Here is an 18,563-nt window from a genome sequence, read left to right as displayed (position 1 = left end):
TATAGTCACAAAGACAATAATGCTGATAAAAGTGTTTATGACAGCTAGTTGAGCATATATGAACAGGGATTCAATTTAATCTAGGAGATCAAGGAAAGCTTCTCTAACAATGAGATATTTAAGCTGAGATCTGAAGAATTAGTAAAATCGACCTAGGAGAAGGAGTGGCAGAAGCAGGGGAGAAAAGGTGATGAATTTTCCGCAATGGGAAAAATGTTTTAGCAGGATCAGAAGAAAAATGATTTGAATAAACTAAAAAGTAGGGAACAGGAAAACATGAGTCATAGAATACTCCAAGACTAAACTTTTTAGGGTCATGTAAATCGTGCTAAAGAGTGTTCTGTGCTACGTAAATGTACTGAGTGATTTTATTCAGAAGAAAAACATAGTTAAACCTACATTTTCAAATGTTTATTTCCTGTGCATCAATTTCTTCATATGCAATGGGAATAATGTGGTCACTCATAGCTTTCAAATTCTGTGAGATACAAATTAGGAGTCTTAGTAGATTTGTTCCGCAATCTATACATTCAAGTAATTGTGATTCCAAAGGACCATTGGCTTCGGTGACAAAATCTATTATCTGAGTTGCCAAAAATGCCTATGAAGCACTGAGTCCTTGTTATTCTAAGTAACTCAGGAATGGAAAACCAAACATCGTATGTTCTTACTGATATGTGGGAGCTAAGCTATGAAGACGCAAAGGTGTAAGAATAATACAATGTCTACCACTGAACCACCAATGCTGGGCAACGTGGCAAAACCTCATCTTTATTTATAAGAAAAAAAAAAAAGAAAGCAGAGGAAGTTTGGAACATGTTAAGTAGAGACATTAAAGATGTAAACACCAGCTTAATACCAGTGATAAAGAAAAAGTCTTGAAAGCAGCCAGAATGAAGCCAATTCTAATATACAGAGGAACAAAGATTTAAAATGACAGTAAACTTCTCACTGGAAAGAAAGAAAACAGTGAAACAAAATCTTTAAAAAACTGAAAGAAAACAGCAGTCAACCTAGAATTCTACATCTAGCAAAAATTAAAATACCTTCCAAAAATGAAAGTGAAATATACATTTTTAGACATACAAAAGCTGAAAGAATATCAAAAGACCTACACTATATGAAATGTAAAGGAAGAAGTCATTCAGACAAGGAAAATACTACTAGATGGAAATCTGAACCAGGGATAAAACACCACAAATACGGTGTAGTGTATACTGCTCGGGTGATGGGTGCACGAAAATCTCACAAGTCACCACTAAAGAGCTTACTCATGTAACCAAATACCACCTGTACCCCAATAACTTATGGAAATTAATTAATTAATTTAAAACAAAACAGTCTTTCTGGGAAAAAAAATAACTATGAGCTTATCTTCTGCTTCTTTTGGGCAAAATTGACTGACAGCAGAATAGTGAACCTATCCAAAAAATACTTTGTACATTTTATTCTACCCTGTGCTCATATTATAACCTTGTATATAGAACATAGATATTATTTTTGCCAGAGAATAAGCGAAATAGAATATATATTCTATTTTGAGTAATGAGTCCTTTATACCGGGGAGATTATAAATAAAGATAATAGTAATAATAATATTAGTAATACTTGAGCACTATGTAGCAGGCACTTTGTGTTTTTTTAATAGACTTATTTTAATTTCACAACAATTGTGTAGGTTTTCTACTATTATTTTCATTCCCATTTTAAAGACAGTAAATTCAGGCATAGAAAGTTACTTCTGTTGGCCAAATTCATTCAGGCATTATTAGGTTGAAGCAAGATCTCTACCCCAGCATTCTAATTTTAGAACGCACGCTCTAGTGCATCCAGTTACACTGGATAGAGTTATTCGTATGCATAGCCCTGTTCCATTTAAGTCAAAGCTACGTTTTGTGGGGTGAAGCAGACAGGAGTGCCAAGGTGCCTCTAAAAACACAGGATCCACCTAGACTTACCTGAATATAAAGAAGCCCCTGTTTTACCACTTCTGCATCCGTAGTTTATTAAGAAAAAACAGCACATTTTTGGGCTGACTGGTATGTTATGTTCCCAATAATAAGCTGATTTACAAACAATAAAGACAAAGTCACTCTTCCAAGAAATTCACAATTTCACCCACTTGAATCAGTTTCTTCCTGTTTGGCTGGAAATTCCCACTTCCTCCAGGTGCGGAAGCCATCTTTATCTGCTCAGGCTTTCCTGCAGGTTACAGAGTAGCATTCTAGAAGAAAGGCAGCGGGGAGAAAAAGCAATGCTCATTAAGAGAAAATCAAATTCATATTCCTCACATATATGCCTTCATGTCCACACACTGAGAATTTTTAAAGTTGGAACAAGGATACTTTGCCTGCTTTGTTTGCCCTCACACATTTCTGCCTCTCTGAAGAAATCGAAAGCAATGAGAACAGTAAAGATTTGATATACAGTTGCAGAATTGTCCATTTCCATAACCTGGCAGTCCCCGGTATTGGGGAAATGCTTCTTCCCCATTTCAAATCATTTCTTCCCTGTTCATTCAAATAATCAACAATTTTTGTAACATCTCTGGCATCTCTTTATTCTGTTTCTTTCCCACAGAGAAAAGTGACTTACCTGAGCAGGGATTTTGATGCAAAAATGTGTATTTCAGTGAATATAATCTCCAAAAATGCAATAACATTAGACATTAACAGTTAAGATATTGATAATTAGGAACATCATCTATTTTACAAATGTATATCATGCGTTTTTGAATAAGTTATTAGTTAAGTATTATGATGAGTATCAGAAAATATTTATAACTGAGTTTAAGTGAAAACATTACATATCAAATTTTGTAATGTACAGATAGTAAAATATTGAAACAGAAATGTAATGTTATGTGTATACTTTATGAAAAGTATAACTGAAAATTAATGAGGTTATTATTCAAATGATACAGTTAGACAAAATAATATAGAAATAAAGTAGAGAAAAGAATGAATATAATGAAAAGAACACAAATCAGTGAAAAAAAATTCCGTAAACAAAATTTATTTGGAATAGCAAAACATATCTTGTAATATGATTGATCAAGAACAAGAAAACACACTATTCACACAATAGGTATCCTTTTGCAACAGCATAATCACAAAGATGGCAATGTTCCTCATAATAATCTTTATTCAATTCCACAAAATTCTAATAGAGATTCACCACATTTTAAAAACTCATTCTAAAATTAACGTTGAAACATAAAATTAAAATTTGACAAGATAGAAGGAAAATAGAAGGACACAAGGAGGAAAAGGAGGAGATAGAGAAAAAAGAAGGAAAAGAGAAAGAAACAATCAAAAAAGCAGATGAAGAGAAATACTGATAATCTACCAGATATCCAGAATTTCTGTAAAATTATTTTAATCTAAATGTAGTATTAACAGAAGGATGGAATAAACAATTAAGGCTAATATCTGTCCCATGCACACATCGCAGCTTGGTTTATGATGGAGGTTACACTACAAATTAGTTGATATATCAAATAAGACAAACATACAAAAATGAATAGTGGCTTCAACAATAGCAGATCCTCAACCTTTTAAAGTTTAAGTGAAGGATGAAGAAACAATGGGGACAATGAAGTGCATAGAGTCTTTATCAAATCTTTCATACACTTCTACTCTTATAGAGGAAAAGAGAAATGGAGCTAGAGATGGCATCAGGTCAAAGGAGAACTATTTTTAAAATATAAAGGACCACAGGGAATGATGGTATGTTGAGGGAAAGTATCCAATGTAGGAGAAATTGTTGATGCAGGAGACGGAATACTTTGTGAGCAAATTTTTGAGTTGGTAAGAGAAGATGAGATCTAGAGCATTATGAAGCAGCGGCTTTAGGAGTAGGAAAAATATTGTTACGTAAGGGATGGGAAATATATAAGAAGAAATGAAGTTGGCAGTAGAAAGATGACGGATTCCTGTCTGGTTGCTGACTCTGTCCTCACCAGTTGGGTGACCTACCTTAGACAAATACCTCTGCTTTCTTATCTCTGGGTTCTTCAAATAGAAATGGAAAAAGTATCTATTAACCTCATAGTATTTTGTGATGATCAAAAGAGATGGTGTATATAAGGCACGTAGCATACTGCCTGGTGCATAATGAGTGCTCAGTTAAAAAGGCATTCTTATGTGGCAATATATTCTGAGGAAGGCATCACACAAATCCACTAGAACTTGCTGAACACTTTAGCAAGTGGATTAGCTGGCTGTTACTTATAAGTGAAAGGTACAATTTTGACAGAGAAGAAGAGAATTTTTAAAAGTTAGAAAATTATGGATGTCAGAGCCAAAATCTGAGAGAAATTAAAAGTTTGAATTTGAGAATCCCAAGTATTTATGTTTCTGCCTCTACTTTTCCCTCTCTGAACCTCTCTTCTTTCATATATGAATTAGGAAAAATGATAATACTATCTCACAGGTAGGTTTTGGATTAATGATTAATAATGTAAAACATAGAGAATGATAACTTACACAGCTATTGTTATTATACAATTTTCTATTATATATATTTATATAAGTAATATTTCATAATATAATATGTAAATTATAAAATAAAATACACTTTTATAAAATATATTTATTATAAAACATTAGTTGTATAAATTAGCTACATAGATATTACTATATAAATTTTCTCCAAAAGTGGAGAAGAATTAAGAATTATAATAATGCTTTTCATTTACTTCTCTTTCACCCTTTTGAAACATATTGTGTCTTTGAACCCTCACAGTTTAATCCATGAATGAATTACGATAGTGGTGAAAATTAAGTAACATTCAAATTATATAAAATCATACCTTTTATGCCACTTAATTTTATGATGGATCAGATCAATTCTATTTTCTTCTTCTTTGTTTAAACCAAAGTAGCTCAATTGCATCACCTTGAGCCTTTATTTAGAAAAGAATGGCAAAACAAAGTTCTCACCAACAAAACTTTTTGGCGTTCAAATGCTTGGAACTACTACACTGTTGGTCTTTTCATTTTCAGATCCTCTGGCAATAGATGCAGCAGAAGGTCTTTCCAAAACCCTCCATCCTGCTGCTCTTCGAGTTTGATTTGCCATTTCAAAGATTTTAAGAAAGCAAAGGATTCTAGGTTTGATACGTGGTTCAATTAACAAAACAGCATCCTCTATCTGATACAAAACACAGAGAAATTCTTGGCCCTGGAAGTAGTGATTTTCCCATCATTAAAGCGTTTAAGCAGATGCCTCACAGCCACTCCACAAGAACATGGGAAGCCTCATGGCCTCCAGCAGGCTGAGCCATTTCTTCTGTGAAATGCTTCCTTCTTACTCCCGCCACAGGTTTCTAATGGAGGCTTTCATATTCTTATTTGATGCTGGGTCTCTATATGTAGATTAATGGTCTAATAATGAGCAAGTAAGTCAAAAGGGACAATCAGGGACTTTTCCTAGACTTTTCAACCTGAATCTGAGAGAGACACTAGAATTTCGAGTTGAAGATTTGGGGCTGTGGAGCCAGGCTCCCCGTAGTTGTATCAGTGCCTCCACTTACGAGTTTGGGGTAACCAGAGAGATTACTGAACACTTCGGTCTCTTTTTCTTCATTTGTAAAACGAAATAATAAGAAAGCAATACCTATCTCACAGGGTTGTCATGAGACTTGCATGAGTTACCACATGTAAAAGACTTCCTATAGTTTTTGGCAGAGTAAACCCTCAATTAAAATTAGATAGCATTAATATACGATTACTATCAATCAACTCTCGTTGCTCATAGATTTGTAGGAAGTAGATCTGAATGGTGAAGAACAGAGGTCCCTGGTCATTTAAGCCTATTTCTTGTTATTCATGAAACCAGATGCATTTCTTCCCTTCCAATAAATTATTTTTCCCTGAAAAAAAAAAAGCAACCTGGATTTCTATCAGTTTTCATAAAACCAAATGATTCGATAATGAACTTTGGATAACATCAGATAGGTAGCAAGTATGGAATTCTACACTTCAGTGATTCTGTATCTAATTCAGATTGGCCCATGCAAGATGCCTTCTGGTCTGGCTTTTGCTATTAAATATTGTGCTGCAAGAACTCAATCTCAGTTTATAAAGTAGTAGTCAGCTTTGGACATGTAAATTACTATAGCAGAAGAAGAAGACTCAGTCCTTACTTTCCAAATGAAAATAATAATATTATGAAAAAAAGTGTTAATACACGGTAGAAAGACACAAAGACACACCCCCTCAAAATAAAAGGCAAAGCCATTATTTTTTCTTTACCCAGAAACACACATTAAAATCTTTATCTAGAACAGGCACAGTGGCTCCCCCCTATATTCCCAGCACTTTGGGAGGCTGAGGCAGATGGATCATGCGGTCAGGAGATCAAGACCATCCTGGCCAACATGGTGAAACCCCATCTGTACTAAAATATGAAAAGTTAGCTGGGTGTGGTGGTGCGCACCTGTAGTCCCAGCTACTCGGGAGGCTGAGGCAGGGGAATTGCTTGAACCTGGGAGGCAGAGGTTGCAGTGAGCCAAGATCGTGCCACTGCATTCCAGCTTGACAACAGAGACTCGAAAGAAACAGAAAGAAAGAAAGAAAGAAAGAAAGAAAGAAAGAAAGAAAGAAAGAAAGGAAGGAAGGAAGGAAGGAAGGAAGGAAGGAAGGAAGGAAGGAAGGAAGGAAGGAAGGAAGGAAGATCTTCATCTAGAATCTGTTGTTTCTCAATCTTTAAGTATTATTTTAAATAGTATTAGTCTTTTATTTCATCTTCTTTATTTTTTTTCTTTCTGGAGAATGGTAACAAAAAATTATTTAAAGTCTATAGGAATAGGAAAGCTGGGCTTATTGATCCTGAAGCAGAGTTTAATAAGTGACCTTTAGTTTATCTATCTATAGCTATAGCTATCCATGTATCTATCTGTCTTTATAGAAGGATAGATAGAGAAATCAAGTGGAGTTCCTTGCTCCCAGATTAAATGATTAGGTGTGAATTAAGGTAGATGCCATGTAGTGTAGATGGAAATGGAGTAACCTAGATAATTTTATGGGCTTCCTTTGGAGGAGATAGTTTAGCGTAGGTATAGGACAAACTTGTTGAAGAATCTGAATGCGGATGGAAAGGAAGGAAATAAAATGTACTCATTGAAAACAGACTTACCTCAAGTTCTTGAAATCTAGGAATTCTACTCTGTTGGCATCTACGTATAAATACTCATCAGTTAAAAATAAAATATAGACCTTCTCAAATATCCATAAGCCTATAATATGATGAAAATAAGGAAGATTTGAATATATAAGCTATAAGCACAAATTCTAATTCTACAACTATTGTGTGACTTTAGGCAAATATCTTAACATCTGTAAGTTCAGTTTATCATCTTTATAAGGGAACAATGGCCTTATCATGGTTTAATTATAGTAGCTAAGTAAGAAGAAAAATAAAAAATATAAGCCACAAAGTATAAATACAAATAAAACCAACAACTAGACTGAGTTTTTTACACTTATGGATCTACGTTATTTTTTTGTCCCCAATACCTAGCATAATGTTCCCACTTCCCTATTGGTAAAATCTGAACTTTTAATATATTTTAAAGGTTCATAATGATATAGCCCTTGTTTCTCTCTTACATTATCCCTTGCCACTTTATATTGATATTCTCTAGTTGTAAAGATTTTGCCATTGTGAGTTCTTGAATTGTTCTAATATCTCAGGGTTTCTGCACGTGCTTTCATCTGTGTCAGGAACCCTCTCACCTGTTCTTTTCACTATATTCTACTTAACCTTCAGACTCATTCTCTATGCCATTTCTTTCAGGATCCTTCTATGATATTTCAAAGACAGATTTGATGCCTCTCCTGTATGTTTGTGTGACACCTTGTCTGTACTTGCTAATATAGCACTCAGCAGAGGGTATTGTAATTACTTATTTCCCATTAATTTACAAACTCTTTGAGAAAGAAGGCTCTGTCTTGTTTACCTTTCCACTCTCAGAGGATAGCAAATAGTCACAAAGCAGGTGCTTAGAATTAATCCTAATATGTTGTAATTTAGAACATCCAAAATGGAAGAATTTCTTATTTTATCTTATGGAGATCAGGTATTATTTAGGAACCAGTTCTTGAAAAGAATAAATAATTGGAAGATATTTAATCTTCTTAAAAGATTGCATGTGAGGAGAGATGGATATTTTAAAATACGATTTCTTGCCAAATTTATGAAGACATTTGTAATACGATATTAAATTTAAAGTTTCTACTGAAAGGCAAAAATAAAGCACATATCAGATATCTTTGAGAGTGTAAGACAGTTCCTTCTGGATAAATCTTCAAAGCCACCATTTGAGAACTGGTTGCAGTTTTCTTTGATATCTTTTTTCCCATTTAGGGGATAGAAAAGGCACAAATGGAATTTGTGGGCAAGATTCCTTTGCAGAGAATGGACTGCTAAGTCTCTTGCTGAGTCTCTCTCTGTCTGACACACACACAGACACACAGACACACACACACACACACACACACACACACACACAAACATACGCAAACCTAAAACCAAGGAGGCATGGGAGCTCAACTTCCTTTAGTTTCAACCCCTCAAACCTAAAGTTGAGGGGCTTCACTTCAGTAGGACCACTCATAGAATTTAATATGTGTAACCTTGAGTTCGGAAGGTCTGATTCACGTGTGGGAAATCTAGAAGGCAAGAGAGGTGGCTTGGCAGGCTGTTTAGTGAAGAAGTTAGTTGGGATGATAGTCCTGCACTCCCACAGTTTGTCAAGCCAAACGATGTGTGAACATTAACCATGAACAAGATGTGGGCCATGCAGCAAAGAGAGCCAGTGTCCAACGGGTGAGCATTTCCCATGGACCAGATGTTGGCCATGTAGCAAAGAGAGCCAGTGTCCAATGTGTGAGCATTTCCCATCGACCAGATGTGGGCCATGCAGCAAAGAGAGCCAGTGTCCAGACTTGTCTTCAAGAGGACTGCGTGAAGGTCAAGAGGACACCAGTAGAGAGAGGTCTGTATGAACAGGACTTCCAAAGGCAGTCAGCATCCAGAGCAAAACACATTGTCCTCACCCAAAGACTCAGGAGGAGGCTCCAAACAACTCACAGCAGTGTTGCTGCTCAACATCTGCCAAGCCCAAAGTGCACAAAGCCATTTTATGTGATTACCAAGCCAGCAAAAGTATCTGGTAGCTTTGCTCTTCTTGCCCCCAGACTTCAACCCTCACTTCAGGATGAGATAGGAGAGAAGAAAGAAAAAGTAAAAAGCCAACTACTAAATTCTCTTCTCCAAAGACAAGTGATCTGCATATGCCTCAAAAGCCAACATGAACATATTTTATAAAGCAATATTAAGGAAATGACCTTCCAGAAAGAGCATAGCTGGTTTAAAATATGGGAAAGGGGATTTATAGGAAAAATAAAACTCACAAAAATAAAACTAATTTTTTTATTGATTGGTTTTTATTCTTTTTTAGAGTCAGGGTCTCACTACGTTCAGGTTGGAGTGCAGTGTATATTCACAGTTGCGATCATCACACACTCTGGCCTCAAACTCCTTGCCTCAAGTAATCTTCCTGCCTCAGCCCGCTTAGTAGCTGGGAGTACATATATGTGCTACCACACCTGGCCTAGAACTAACTTTAAAACGTTTTTAAAACTTCTTTTGTAATTTAGCTGTTTTAAACCAACGTACAGCCTAAAGACAGTGAGGAAGTCTTCAGTCATAATTTCAGTTTGTATAAATATCTCAGAACATAGATATGGAACACTAAGCTCCATTGCACCTCTGCCGCAATAATCATAAGGGAAATGGTGTGAGCAACATATGGCAATCCTATATTATCTCCCCATCCCAAAGGGAGTTAGAGAATCTAAATGCTAGTCTGCAGCAACACAATAAAGTACTCAAATTAAGTCATTTTTAACTCATTTATCAGTGAGGTGAATATTATTTCTTTCTTGCAATAGATAATAGGGCAAATAAACAGCCACCCCAAAAAACCTCTTAAGATATTCTAGATGGAAGACAAATATGAACAAGAGATTGATGACCCAGGAGGTGTAGCTCTGGTGAAAGTAGAGGAATAGGAGTTGGTGAAGGAAGCCAAGCACAATGGCTCATGCCTGTAATCCCAGCAACTCAGGAGGCTAAGGCAGGAGGATCACTTGAGGCTAGGAGTTTGAGACAAGCCTGAGCAACAGAGTGAGACCCTGTCTCTTAAAGAAAATAAAAAATAATAAAAAAAAGAATTGATGACGGAAAAATATGGCCAGAATTGGAGCAAACTAGACTTGCGTTATTGTGTCATGAAATGTTGCAACTGGAAAGGAACCAACAACTTATTTTACAGATAAAGAAACTAGAGCCCAATAAATTAATTTACTCATCATCAAATAGTAGGTGGCAACACTGAGCCTCAAGTCTAGGTCTTTGGGCTGTAAATGGTGAAGCCATTTCTCTGAACTTGCCTCCTAAGCAATCATCAGCATGGTGTGCTTAGAGAACATCAGCATTGTTCTTAAAGAAGAATAAACTGTGAAGGGAAGGATCAAAAAGGCCATGGCAGTAGAAAGGTCAATATTCATGAATAAATAGAAACAAAATGTTTCCACTGAGAAAGATCTCATGTCTTGAGGTCTTAACTTTCAGGAGTATGGGTCTAAGGAAAGAAGCAATAAAGGAATATAATCCCTTCACACATGGTTCAAGAAAGCTTTATGAGGGCATGGGGGATTTGAGGCTGAGAGAAAGCCTATTAAAAGCTCTGAGCTACGTTGAAAGAGGAAATGCTCTAAATATAAAGAATTACTGTAATTTCTGGGGTGTTTTTCCCTGTATAGAATCTAGGACCTTTGGTTTATTAGCTTGATTTTCATGGTAAGAATGAAAAAGAAATTACTTTTTCTTCTTCTTCATGAAGACGGGAAAAGACATCCTAATCCCTTCTTTACTCACTTTGCATGGCTCTCTATTTCTATTCATTTTGCTTCCAGAGATCATTAAGCCCAGCTGTGCTCAGCAGTGATAATGGAAATAGACGGAGAGAGATTTGACAGATATGACAACAGAGCAAGGTTTCACACCCAGGATTTTATGCTGAGGAGTTAGGAGGTAAAAGACCTCATGACTGAGGCAAGATGATTTCAAGAGGCACTCTCCTCTCTGGGAGGGCTTCAGAGCCAGCCTCATCCTCCTGCCCGGCTTTGTCTTCCAGAGATTAACACAGGAATTCTCTCTGACAGTGGCATGTCATTTGTATGACAAGCTGAGCCTGAGGTTTTTAAGAGCCTCTTTCTATATAATCTTTGGAAACACACACACACACACACACACACACACACACACACACACACACACACACACACACAGAGTCTGAAAGCTAGGACTGGTCCTGTTAGGTTAATGCTAAGAAACAAAGAAACATTAGCTGGGAGAAAAGATACATCGAACATGGTAGAAAAATGCAAGTGAAATGGCTTGATTGTTTACTGTGGCAGACTTCTGTTGCTCTGCTTAAAGTGGCTGGCATAGCATCGGGAACGAGTTTAAACCACTAAGAAATGCAGGAAGTCACCTATGGAAGCTCAGCCTGATGCAAATTATATCAGCACCTCGCAGGGAGAAAATAGCACTCTTGGATGGAAGAAATTGCAATGAAATCAATAAAATATTCAACTCAACTGGGTGATGTGGAGTTAGCTTCCCAATATCTCAGGCTGCAGGTGAAATGTCACAGTCCAGGTTTAAAAGACATCAAGCAAGAGACAAAAGTCCTGCTTATCAAGTGGGTGTTTCTGTGTGAACATGCATGGAAAAGGAAATACAAATATACCCTACGTTTAAGTAGTCAAGAATCATCATTAAATAAACACCTTCCATGTGTCTATGATTGTCCCAGGTGTCAAATACAAGGTATGAGCAAAGATCTCCAGCTTTTGAGACATGATCAGGACCCAATTTCTGCTAACCCCCAAAGAACGCTAGAAACCCAGTGTAGACTATCATTACTAACTAACGTGGCTTGACTTAGTGAAATCTATTTCCCCTCCTGCCATTAACCATGTTCGTATATTACAGGCAATAATCTTGAACTTTATTTCAAGGCAGAAAGGACATGAAATTATTTTAGGTGATGCATAATAACAACATAAGCACTGGACTGAGACCTGAGTGGTTTAAGTCCAAATTCTGCCTACAAAATCTTGGGTAAATCAGGGTCTCTTTGGTTGTCTCTAAATGAGAACTTACTGATGCTTGTTCTAGCTACTTCACGGTATTTTTAGGAAGGTTCTGGAAGTAATATGCCAGCTAGATTGCATGGGAGGCTGGGGATCTTGCTAGGGGACTCCAGAAGTGACAGGGCATGTGGTGACAAAGGCCTGGGTCAGGGCCACAAAATGTGAACAGAAAAGAGCATTATAGTCAAATTATCTTTTCAAAATTTTCACTTTTAACTATGAAACAATTAAAAGATATGGAAAAGAATAATATTGTACTGTCCATTTGATAAAAAAGAAGATTTTAAGTGTCCTTACAACACTCACCTCACCTCAGCTCACACACATGGTAGCTATCGATGGTAATGTATGTGTTCATTAATTTAATGTGGTAACATTACATAATGTGTAGGCACATGAAATCATTATGCTGTATACCCTGAATATGTAACATTTGTATTTGTCAGTTGTACCTCAATAAAGCTAGAAAAAAAAAAGAAAATATTTCTAGGGAAGGCACTAAAACAATTAGGAGAAAAAAATAAAAAATAAAAGTATGAAGGAATTAGGGTGAAATGTTAGTTAAAAACTTCAGCAATTAATAATTGTTCACTGTATAGTTCACTTTTTTATTTATTATTTATTTATTTTGAGACGGAGTCTCACTCTGTCGCCAGGCTGGAGTGCAGTGGTGATCTCAGCTCACTGCAACCTCCACCTCTCGGGTTCAAGCAATTCTCCTGCCTCAGCCTCCTGGGTAGCTGGGACTACAGGTGCATGCCACCAAGCCCAGCTAATCTTTGTATTTTTAGTAGCAACAGAGTTTCACCACGTTGGCCAGGATGGTCTTGATCTCCTGACTTTGTACAAATAGTTACGTCTAGCTACCATCAATAAACAAAATTTATTGTATTTCTTGCCAAGGATATTTGGCACATAAGTAAATATTACATCTGTGTTCTAATGTTATTTTGAATCCTTTACTCTCAAAGATGTCATTTAATTGTATATTATTGTATATTAAAATAACTGTTTCTGTGAAAAAAGTAAAGAATATAAATAAAACCTGTGTGTCTATCAACAAAAAAAGTTTTAAAATTGTGACACATTTGCTTAAGAACTCATGTAGAAAGGAAGAGAATGAAAGAAGAAGGAAGATAAGGAGGGAAGGAGAGAGAAAGGAAGGAAAAATGGAAATTTTCATATATACAAAAAAATTAACCCTCACTCATTACTCCTCATTTCCACTCCAGACATTACCATTTTCCTCACCTTGATATGTAGTATTTCCTGTATTTTTTTCTAACTTTTACTAAATACATTCTTGGATAAGAGTACCTTCTTATTGGATAAGAATATTGTATTAGTCAGGGTTCTCTAGAGGGACAGGACTAATAGGATAGATGAATATATGAAAGGAAGTTTATTAAGGAGTATTGACTCACATGATCACAAGGTAAAGTTCCACAGTAGGCCATCTGCAAGCTGAGGAGCAAGGAAGCCAGTCCAAGTCCCAAAGCCCTAAAAGTAGGGAAGCCAAGAGTGTTGCCTTCAGTCTGCAGGAGAAAGCTCGAGAGCCGCTGGCAAACCACTGGTGTGTCCAAGAGTTCGACGCTGAAGAACTTGGAGTCTGATGTTCGAGGGCAGGAAGCATCCAGCATGGGAGAAAGATGAAGGCCAGCCAGGCGTGGTGGCTCATGCCTGTAATTCCAACACTTTGGGAGGTCAAGGTAGGTGGATCACTTGAGGTCAGGAGTTCAAGACCAGCCTGGCCAACATGGTGAAACACCATTTCTATCAAAAATACAAAAAAATTAGCTGGGCATTGTGGCATGTGCCTGTAATTCCAGCTACTCAGGAGGCTGAGGCAGGAGAATTGCTTGAACCTGGGAGGCAGAGATTGCAGTGAGCCGAGATCATGCCACTGCACTCCAGCCTGGGCAACAGAGCAAGACTCCATCTCAAAAAAATTAAAAAATTAAAAAAAAAATTTTTTAAAGATGAAGGCCAAAAGACTCAGCCGTCTAGTCTTTCTACATTCCTCTGCCTGCTTTTATCCTAGCCGCACTGGCCGCTGATTATAAGGTGTCCACCCAAATTGAGGGTGGATCTGCCTCTCCCAGTCTACTGACTCAAATGTTAATCTCCTTTGGCAACACCCTCACAGACACATCTAGGAACAATACTTTGCATCCTTCAATCCAATCAAGTTGACACTCAATATAAACCATCAGAAATACTTCTTATTTTTAAAATTCTACTGAAATGCTGTCATACCCTCTGTATCTTATTGTGGCTTCCTTATTCAGACAATATTATGTTTTTAGATTTTTCATGTGTGCATACATGAATGCATCAATGCATGTAAATATCATATTCATTTTAAAATTCTACTTAGTCCTTCATTGTATGAATATAGCATTCCCCTTCTGTGGGACAATTAGGTTGTTTCATACTTTCTCTGTTATCAACAGTACCACGGTAAGAATTCTCCTACATGGAAATCTTAAAAGGCAAACCATTCTGTGGGGTGGAAAGTTTATGTAGTATTGCTGGCTAGAAAGGGCATGCCCTTCTTACTGTGCCAACCAACACATCACCAACAACGAATGTGTTTCTTTCCTCCCACGTCTTTGCAAACACTGGCCTTATAAGATATACTCAAGTTGGTCAATCTGTGACATGATGTCTTATTGTTAATGGAATTTTAATTTCCCTCATTATTAGTGTGATCAAGAATTTCTTTAATTTAAGTATAGAGATTTCTGGTTCCTTCCCTGGGAATCAGATGTTTATAATCTTTGTACATTATGCATTCGGCTGTTTTATTTTTATAGTATATGAGTTTTTGATATATTTCAGATAGTAATCCTTTGTTGCGTTTTTCAGTTCTCAATTTTTTCATTGATTTACAATTTTATTGCATTGTGGTTAGAGAAAGTATTAAATATTAATATTTGATTGACTGGTTCTTTCGCATTTAGTTAGCTTTGTTTTGTGCTCTGTTACATTGTCAGTTTTTGCAAAAGTCTCGTTTGTGTTTGAAATGTGCTATTCAAATCACTTATAGCCTTAATAATTTGACTGCTCAATTTTTATTAAGGACAGTATTGAAAATTTTGAAGATATACTTGTTAATGTGTCAACTTTTCATTAAAATTCTGTCAATTTGCCGGGCGCGGTGGCTCAAGCCTGTAATCCCAGCACTTTGGGAGGCCGAGGCGGGCGGATCACGAGGTCAGGAGATCGAGACCACGGTGACACCCCGTCTCTATTAAAAATACAAAAAAAAAATTAGCCGGGCATGGTGGCGGGCGCCTGTAGTCCCAGCTACTCGGAGAGGCTGAGGCAGGAGAATGGCATGAACCCGGGAGGCGGAGCTTGCAGTGAGCCGAGATCGCGCCACTGCACTCCAGCCTGGGCGACAGAGCAAGACTCCATCTCAAAAATAAAATAAAATAAAATTCTCTCAATTTTTACTTGACACATGTTGAAGCTATAGTGTTCCCTACTGATAAAGATTTAGGTTGTTTCTAAAATTTTTCCATTATAAAGCATGATCTTGTATCTAAATTCTCAAACACACATATATGTATGTCAGTAAGATAAAATCCAGGAAGGAACTAGATCAAAGCATATGCACATTTTTAGTAATCAGAGAGATTTTACCATGTGACCCCTTCTACAGTTTAAACAGAAGAAATTGATTGGAAAAAAAAACTGCCTGGTTAGAGCTGAATGTATTTGGAGTACTAATAATGATGATCTTTGGAGAATAAGAACTCTAGCCAAACTTGGTGAAATCTTTAAAAAGTTTCACCATCAACTTTTCCAACTCCAACTCTTTCTCTGCACCCTGATAAGGTGACTGCCTTCACTAGAGAATCCTAAAATAGATCCATTTCCATTTTCAGAAAACTTTGATTTTGTTCTAATAGATATATATTTTTTTCACTTGTTCCTTTGGCATTCATTGGTGTCAGTGTAATATACCTGGATAAAAAGACTAAAAAGTCACATCTGCTGTCTTACAGATCAGAGTGTACTTCTCAGAATGAGAGCATTAGAGATAAATGGCCCCTCTTTTGCCAGTCACCGTGAAAATCACATAATAAAAAAGGATCCCGGAGTCTTTGAAGAATATCCTTGATAAATTTTTGCAAGTTCCAATTTTCATCTTCTTGAGAAATATTACCATGTGTCCTCCGAATCACCAGTCTAAGTTGCTACCAGTAAGTTCAAGCAAACGTTTTATCTATTTGTGGCCAAAGGTTAAAATGCAGGCATCCAAAATGTGCAAAATGACTGTACTTTTCTTCTGGGGACTTTCAGCTGAATTTTTCTTTTTAAAACAGGATGCAAAGGTGTCTAGAAAATATCATTGGTACATTAGTACATGGTGCTCACCCAGAAGAAAAATGGTGTCTTCTGGGGGAAGTTTCCATGGGCTGAAGAGAAGAAGCAGCAAGTAGACCTACCGGCATTAAAATCCTTTCTCAAGACTTAAAACCCTGTGTCCTTGAGCAATTTATTTAATTGCTCTGTGCTTTAGTTTCCTCACCTATAAAATGGGGATAATAGGCTTCCCTCAAAGGTCAGAGTGTGATATAAAGCATCTTGAAGAGTGCCTGGCTCATATTATACAAAGGCTCAGCGAATTTTGTTTTGGTGCTGTCAGTAGTGGAGTCTCAATAATAGTGGTGGTGGTAATATATGATTGTTCTCTACCATCTCATTCCATCGGTTAATATTGATACATAACAAATGTACATATTTTCAGGGTACATGTGATATTTTGATACATTCATATAATGAGCAAGGATCAAATCAGATTACTTGGGATAGTCATCAACTTAGATATTTATCTTTTCTTATGCTAGTAACATTTCCATTATTCTCTTCTAGCTACTCTGAAATTTACAGTGGATTACTATTAACTATAACCATGCTACTGATCTATCTATTATAAACACTAGGTCTTATTTCTTCCATCTAACTGTCTCTTTTTACCCACTAATCAATATCTCTTTATTCTACATCCCTCCCCCAACCCACTTCCAGGCCTTTAGTAATCACTTTGCTTCCTATCTTCATGAGATTCAGTTTTTTAGCTCCTACTTATAAGTGAGAACATGTGATATTTGTCTTTCTGTGCTTGGCTTATTTCACTTAACACAGTGACTTTCAGTTCTGTCCGTGTTGCTACAAAAAACAGAATTTTATTCTTTTTGTGGCAAATAATAGCCCAGTGTGCCTACATACCACATTTTCTTATCCAATTCATCCATTACTGGGTACCTAGGTTGATTCTCTATTTTGGCTATTATGAATAGTGCTGCAATAAACATAGGACTGCAGATATCTCTTTGATATACTGATTTGCCTTCTTTTGGATAGACACACAGTAGAGGGATTTCTGGATCATATGGTGGTTTTATTTTTAATTTTTTGAGGTATTTTCATACTATTTTTCATAGTGGCTGTACTAGTTTATGTTCCCACCAGCAGCATACAAGGGTTCGCCTTTCTCCGTATTTTTGCCAGCAGTCATTATTCTCTGTTGTTTTGATAAAAGCCACTTTAACTGGGGTGAGATGATATCTCACTGTGGTTTTGATTTGTATTTCTCTGATGATTAGTGATGTTGAGGATATTTTCATATATCTATTGGTTCACAGATGACATGATATTATATTTAGACAAATCTAGAAACTCCAGAAAAAAAATTTTAGAACTGATAACTTCAGTAAAGTTTTAGGATCCTAAATCAACACACAAAAATCAGTTGCATTTATACATGCCAACAATGAACAATCAAAAAAAAAGAAAGAAGGTAATCCTATTTACAATGGCTACAAAAAACATAAAATATCTAGAATTAATTTAACCAAATAAGTGAGAGATTTATATAAAGAGAACTATAAAACACTGATGACAAAAATTGAAGAGAACACACAAGAAATGGAAAGATATTTCCACCTCATAGACTGGAAAAATTAATATTATTAAAATGTCGATACTATTCATTGGTAAGACAGACAGAGAAAGCATTACTGTGCTTTTTTGAAAACAGTAGGTAGTGAGATCCAGAAACGTTACGTAATATACCTAAAACCACAAACCTACTATTTGGCAGAAGACCTAAAAACTTTAACCCGGGTGTGCTAACACTTAAGACAGAACTAAGAAAGAGTTAAACAATATAAAGTTCACTCAATTTGATGGCTCACACTTGATAAGGTTTCTGTCTTACTAGTGCAGGTATGATTCTAATGGAAAGAGAAGTGAAAAATTTCTGATGATTCTTAATGACATAATAAAAATACACACAAACACATATGTTCACACACAGCC

The sequence above is a fragment of the Symphalangus syndactylus genome, chromosome 16 (genome assembly GCF_028878055.3).
Source record: "Symphalangus syndactylus isolate Jambi chromosome 16, NHGRI_mSymSyn1-v2.1_pri, whole genome shotgun sequence".
Classification (NCBI taxonomy): domain Eukaryota; kingdom Metazoa; phylum Chordata; class Mammalia; order Primates; family Hylobatidae; genus Symphalangus; species Symphalangus syndactylus.
Note: the sequence above shows the minus strand (reverse complement) of the source record.